Raw genomic sequence first — 6139 nt, 5'->3', positions numbered from 1 at the left:
GCCTCGAACCATGATGATACAAACACCAAACACTTTGTTGGTTCACTCCGATTCCCACACTCATACATCCAGCGAATAACAGCACACCCCGAACAATAAATAAAACATATACATTCATGTACATGCATACACACAGTCATATATGTTTGCATTCTCGTGCATATACAGTGTTTGTGATCTTGTATGTGAATCACATCAATTTGTAAACTTATAATACACTGCCGTAAAAATAGACATCCAGGAAATGAGGTCATTCACATTCTCAGTCTCTCACACACTATGCACACACACACACACACACACACACAATACAGGGAACAACCACAAGTGAAATGAGTGAGACGATAAGAGAGGAGAGAGCGGCTCAATCTTTCACTGTCGGCCACTCTCTCTTCCTCTGGAGAAACAGGCCGACAAAGACACGAAACGGAACTGACACACAAAGGGGCTCCTCTTCCTCCAACAGTGATCCCTGACTCATCCACCCCCCACACCCCCCACACCACCACACACACACACACACACACACACACACACACACACACACACACACACTTGACCGCTCAGAGCACTGACTGCAGAACGAATGGACAGACATTGGGAGCATGACGGTCCCTGCTAGCTAGCCCTTTTGTTCAGAGGCTGGCAAAGAGAGAGGAGAGAGAGATGGTTATCCGCTTAGCAGTTGGCGTGGCCCTCGGGTGCCAGGGTGACAGATTGGGGTGAGCCCCAAGGGGAGAGGTGGCAAACCCCCATGGCCACGGCTGGGGAGGAGGGTCAGTCCCTGGAGGAGAAGAGGGTGGGGGGGAGGGGTAAATGGATAAGTGGAGGGAGGGATGGAAGGGGGATTTCCAGACCTTTCTCTAAAGAAGAGACGCGAGGCCTTAAGCCAGAGACACATCAAACCGACATCAAAGAACTAGCGGCGGCAAAGGCCGACTGTTGTGTCGCCTCACGTCAACTGTGTCTGGGCCAAAAAGTCGCACTCGAACACACTGTGAAGACTACAGCCGACGGCCAACTAGTACATACGTTCTGCGGCTGCACTTCACACCACTTTGCTCACCACAGACAATTACGGAATATAGCTACTTCTAATCGAGTTATGTCTGAAGCTGCAAATGGCAATGCCGTTGTCAGCCCCTGGTATTTTGGTTGTGGAAGAACAAAGGAGAAGGTGGAGGCGAAAAAATAAGGAGAAAACCGCGCTAAATGGGTGAAATCATGATAGGCCTACTACAGTGACGGGCTCGAGGGCCTTTTTCCGAGCGTTGAAGATGAATGAAACCTCCGATTTTAAACATTTCGCTCGGCTCCATCCAGTTCAGTTCCACACGTTGAAGGAACTTATAAGTCCAATCATCCAGAGCTGAACAGCCAATCAGAGTGGTCTCTCTGGGTTAATGGACGAGCAGATTACACTTTAAATCATTGATCGCTGTCCCACAAACATGACATGGGGGATGAGATAGGATCAATTTAACGCTGAGCCTTTAACGCTGAACATTTTCTCTTACATCGCACAATCCCGAAAAGGTAGAGACATAAGAACCACTTCCTCTTTGCCAGATCAATAGCTATTGCCTAATGAGGTTCATCTTTTTGGCCTATCAGCCCAGAGGATTACAGGGAATCTGCTGGCTTTCTGTGTTTTCTTCCCACCCCTCAGTTGTTTAAGTTTCAGGGCCTGAGGGCCAAGGCCTCCCTCTGAAGTTCTCCAAAGAAAAAGCACACACTCGAGCCACAGGAAATCACAGAGTCCTACAGACATGGCCGCAGGGAAGCCAAATTTGTATACAGTTTAACTGGGAAAAGCTGCTTAACATCTGCATCGGGGACCAGACACCCAAGGCAAGAGTACAATGACGTAACGCATGCTATGTGAAGAGAGAGCAGGATGAGTCAGTTACACTTTCAATCAAAGTCTTTAGGTCTTAGAGGCTGAGTCAGAATCAATGGTAGAAAAAGGGATAAGGGCAGAAGTTGGAGGTAATCCTGCCAAGGTGGCGAAGGAAGACTGCCTATGGGCAAACGGCATGTTATTTTGAACCTAATGCAAGCCTGGCAAACCTTCTTCCAAGTATTAGCCGGATCATTTACAGTGTAAGATTACATGCAGGCATTTAGCCCAGAAGAAGAAAAAAGAGCACAGGAAATATGTTCAACGGTGTTATACCGCTTGGAATCAGACAATAGACTCTAGTGGATTATGGGTAATTGACCTATTTTGACATGTGCGGTACGGCAGAAGACAAGAGACGTGTCCAATAAAAGAGATTAACAGAAACAAAAAGTGTTCGGAGTTCATCGTTTCTCCAATTTACATCATGTTCATTTACATAACAGTCACCGGGGGCCTTTTGATCTTAAAAAAAAAAAAGAAAAGGATTGGGAATGTCAGGGAGAGAAGAGCGAAGGAGAGCAGAACAAGCAAGTCGGCCAAAAACAGCTATAGAGAAACAAAAGAGAAAGAGGGTGAGAGGAGAGAGCAAAGTATGTAAGAGACTGACTGACACGATGATAAAGTGCATGTTTGTGAGTGTGAAGACAGACAGACAGAGACAGAGAGAGAGAGAGAGAGAGAGAGAGAGAGAGAGAGAGAGAGAGAGCGAGGAGAGAGAGTCAGAAGAGAGAGATTGTTTGGGAGTACTGAGGCAGAACACGGTTTCCTTGGAGCCTCCATTGGCCAAGCCGCTGAAGCAGAAAGATCTTGAGTGCGTGTGTGTGTGTGTGTGGCTAAGAGAGTGTGTGTGTGTGTTCATAATTTAATGTCTGCTCATTCTTGTCCTGTGCAAGCCTGAGATGCACTAATAAAACTCAAGGGGGGGGGAGTTGTATTAAGAGAGAGTTTCGCTATAAGCTGTCTCCACCCCTGGCAATTGCACTGAGACACACACGACTGAGCTCTTTTGTCCAGTCTGATCTCTGCCCACGGAGAGATGTGAAGGTCCATGTCAGGCACCAATAAAGAGCAAAACTTTGGGAGAAATGCAGTCATTCGGCTGAGGCTGAATAACATCTCCAGGAAGCAGAGGAGCAGTAAGTCCGCAACATACTTTGTCTTCTGTCAAGTAAAGGATCAGAACGTATACAACATACCCTATTGAACTGCATCTTTTCAACCAAGATCTAAAAGGTTCCTGATGAATAGAACCTGTGCTAACCTTTCAACTCCCGCTGCCCTGTGAAGTCTGTTCTGGTTTGAACGAATTAAAAGATAAGACCTCGGGCAATGGCTGTCTGGAGTCTGTGTGTTGTGAAGCCCCTGCTGTACATCCTGCCTTCACTTAGCCTCAGAAATGAGACCTGACGCTGTAAAGATGCACTACCAAGGGGAGTGAAAAATACATTTTACACACAGAGCGTGAAAAAAAGTCCTCATGTACTCTGGATAGAGGCATAAAATGCTAATATATGATCCTACGCATAGGTCACCTCTAAAGATTGGATTTCAAAGCGGTACAAAAGCACTACCCTGAGGTAAGGTGGGATTCTTTGGTTGCTGGCTTTCCCATGCTAATTTATGGAGGTCAGCTTTCCCTGCGCTAAGCTTATAGCACCATTACTAACAAACAGACAATGGATGTGGACCGAGCCAGAGATGAGAAGAAATAGAGAAGTCAACGCAAGCCCAAGCCAGGCCTCTCGATGCCCAAACACTGTGTTTGACCAGCGGTAATGAAACCTCTCGCAGCCAATTGTCGAGTCATCTGGCATCTTCCCAAACCTCCATTGAAACGGTCAGAGTGTGTGTGACCTACCTAACAGACCATTCAAGTGGCGCTCAAGTGAACTGGCTCCCATGGGAACAGGCGTCACACTCTGTGCATGTTTTTGTGGCGATTCAAATATTTCACTTCCACTAAAAGTGCTGTCTCAATGCTTGATGGAGGGGTGGGGGGGGGGGGGGGGCAGTGTACAGTGGCAGCCCACACAGGCTGGGAGATCTGCAGGATCCCCACCACATCCTTACACAATAGTCTGTCCTCCTCCCACAGACAGGAAACAACTATGGGCTCTCACAGATTCACAGGAAATGGGTGAATCATATGGGCCAAAAACCTTTTGACCCATCAGTTCCTGACTTGAGCGGCGTATGTAAACAGTGCATGTAGCCAGCCAGCACTGGCCAAGGCCGACTGGCCAGATGTGTGTGTTTTTGATTCCAGCTTGCTGCAGCAAACACAGCTTTTTATTACACAATTCTGATTAAGCAAACATGTTTAATAGCACTGAGCCTACTCAAAGGGCCACAAACCAATTACAGTGTAATGAATCGTAAAAAAAAAGAAGAAAAAAAAAAAACTCAAAGTGGCCTCCGACTATTTATCTCACACATTTATCCCTCTGGTTTTTTTTTTGCGTAATTACTCAACGCGGCGGAAAACAATCAATTAATCCATTTTCTGGCCGTGTTGATTTAATCTCTGGCCGGGATCATGACAGGAAGAAAATGAGAAGCAGGCCCTGACTATGATTAAGCGCCCTTACCAAAACCAGAGCGAGCCCTTTGACGGTAAAGGGCCCCAGTGGACCTGGGCTAGTACAACTAAGCCCGTGTAGGGTTTGTACAGCAAGCAGAGGGATAAATGCAGTGTACATAGATTTAGGCATGTTTGAGCTCACAAAGTCAGGGAAAATAAACGAGCCTTAAGGCTTATTTCAGTGTATTTAAGCATCAGTAATAAGAAGCGTAGAACACGGGTATTATTACAGAGCTACTGCAATGTTCACCTGTCCAATGGTCTGTTGGCCATGTTATACATGCCTTACAAAAGCAGACATATCGACACGAGAAAACTCCATTCAGTCCAAAGTAACATTCAGTGCAGCTCAGTGCAGTCACATGTTTTGGAACTTGATCTTTTGATTATGCCCCAGGCGGCAGAATCCTTCCTCCATACCAGATAGTCTACCTTCAGCACGACCTCCATTATCACGGCTATAATAAAGACAAGAGGAACTCATTCCAATGGGGAGTGATAATCATGAATGGCATGCTGTGGGTGAGCTGTCTCTCTAAGACCCATTCCTCAGCAGAGGCTGGCCTGGGCGTCTCTGGGGAAGCCAGCGATCCCCCTCCAACCCAGCCTGGACCATCAGCATCAACTCTAATGGGGGCCGACAGCTACAGAAATGAGCACTTCTCCCTTCATCGCTCCTTCATGAGCCCTCCCTCCCTCCCAAACACACACACACACACACACACACACACTCTCCTCTCTCATCAATATACAGAGGGCGAGTCCCATGTTCAGGTGCAACAGTGCTCTGATACACTGGCGCGCTCTCTCACGCACACGCACACACTCACTCACACACACACACACACACACACACACACAGCCCCCTTCCCCCCAGCTTTTATAGCTGAGGATGAACCTTGGAAGTTGCTCTTAAATCATGTGGGTTATAAATCCTACTGCATGAGTAATAGTGATTATGGTGGGGAAATCACCCCGACTTCATTTGAGGAAATACAATTTTCACAGTAAAGATCAGTTGTCATTGATCACCAGACCATGCTGGTCTAACACACACTGCCTTTGATATTGATAATTTGAATATGTACCACGTGTCCAATCCATATACCTGATGGCTACTTATTTGAAGCTGTAATAGATAGATGTAATAGAGCGAGTGGTATGTCTGCACTGCACTCTACCTAGATGGGCAAACAGGAGTGTTTGTATAGTAAAGTCATTATCGCTTCATTACAGGCCTGCACGTATAAAGACACGAACTAAACCTTCTTTTTTCGGAAATCATTGGAAAGGTGGTCTTCTACTGGTATCTACTCAAACTCCTAGAATAGCACAATTTGTGTCTTAAAATAGCCTCGTCGTTTCTTTTCATTCTTCCCCTTTTTTATGTTTGTCTGGATGTTGTTACTGAAAGTAGCCTGTCGCCTTGGTACACCCACTTTCAGCATTAAGACTTACCAACTGAACCCACGGCATTCTGCATATGGCTATGTTCTGTGTATCCTAGGTGTTAAGATAATCACACATTGTATGTCATTGTTAAAGGCTGCAACGACTGGTCATGGCCTAGCCTACTTCTTACAAATTGCTCATTTGGACTATCGTTTAAAACGACTAATAATGATTAGACTATTACCCTTGCCCATTAAAGCGCA

General features: G+C 46.2%; 1 protein-coding gene across 2 annotated transcripts in view; it reads right to left on the bottom strand.

Annotated features, from left to right (window-relative positions):
• The window catches only part of ttyh2 (tweety family member 2), a 74537-nt gene that overhangs the window by 67510 nt on the left and 888 nt on the right, over positions 1–6139 (bottom strand). The gene's annotated exons all lie outside the window — the stretch shown is intronic.

This window comes from Clupea harengus, chromosome 23, assembly GCF_900700415.2.
Source record: "Clupea harengus chromosome 23, Ch_v2.0.2, whole genome shotgun sequence".
NCBI lineage: Eukaryota > Metazoa > Chordata > Actinopteri > Clupeiformes > Clupeidae > Clupea > Clupea harengus.
Note: the sequence above shows the minus strand (reverse complement) of the source record. Positions and strands in the feature narration are given on the sequence as shown.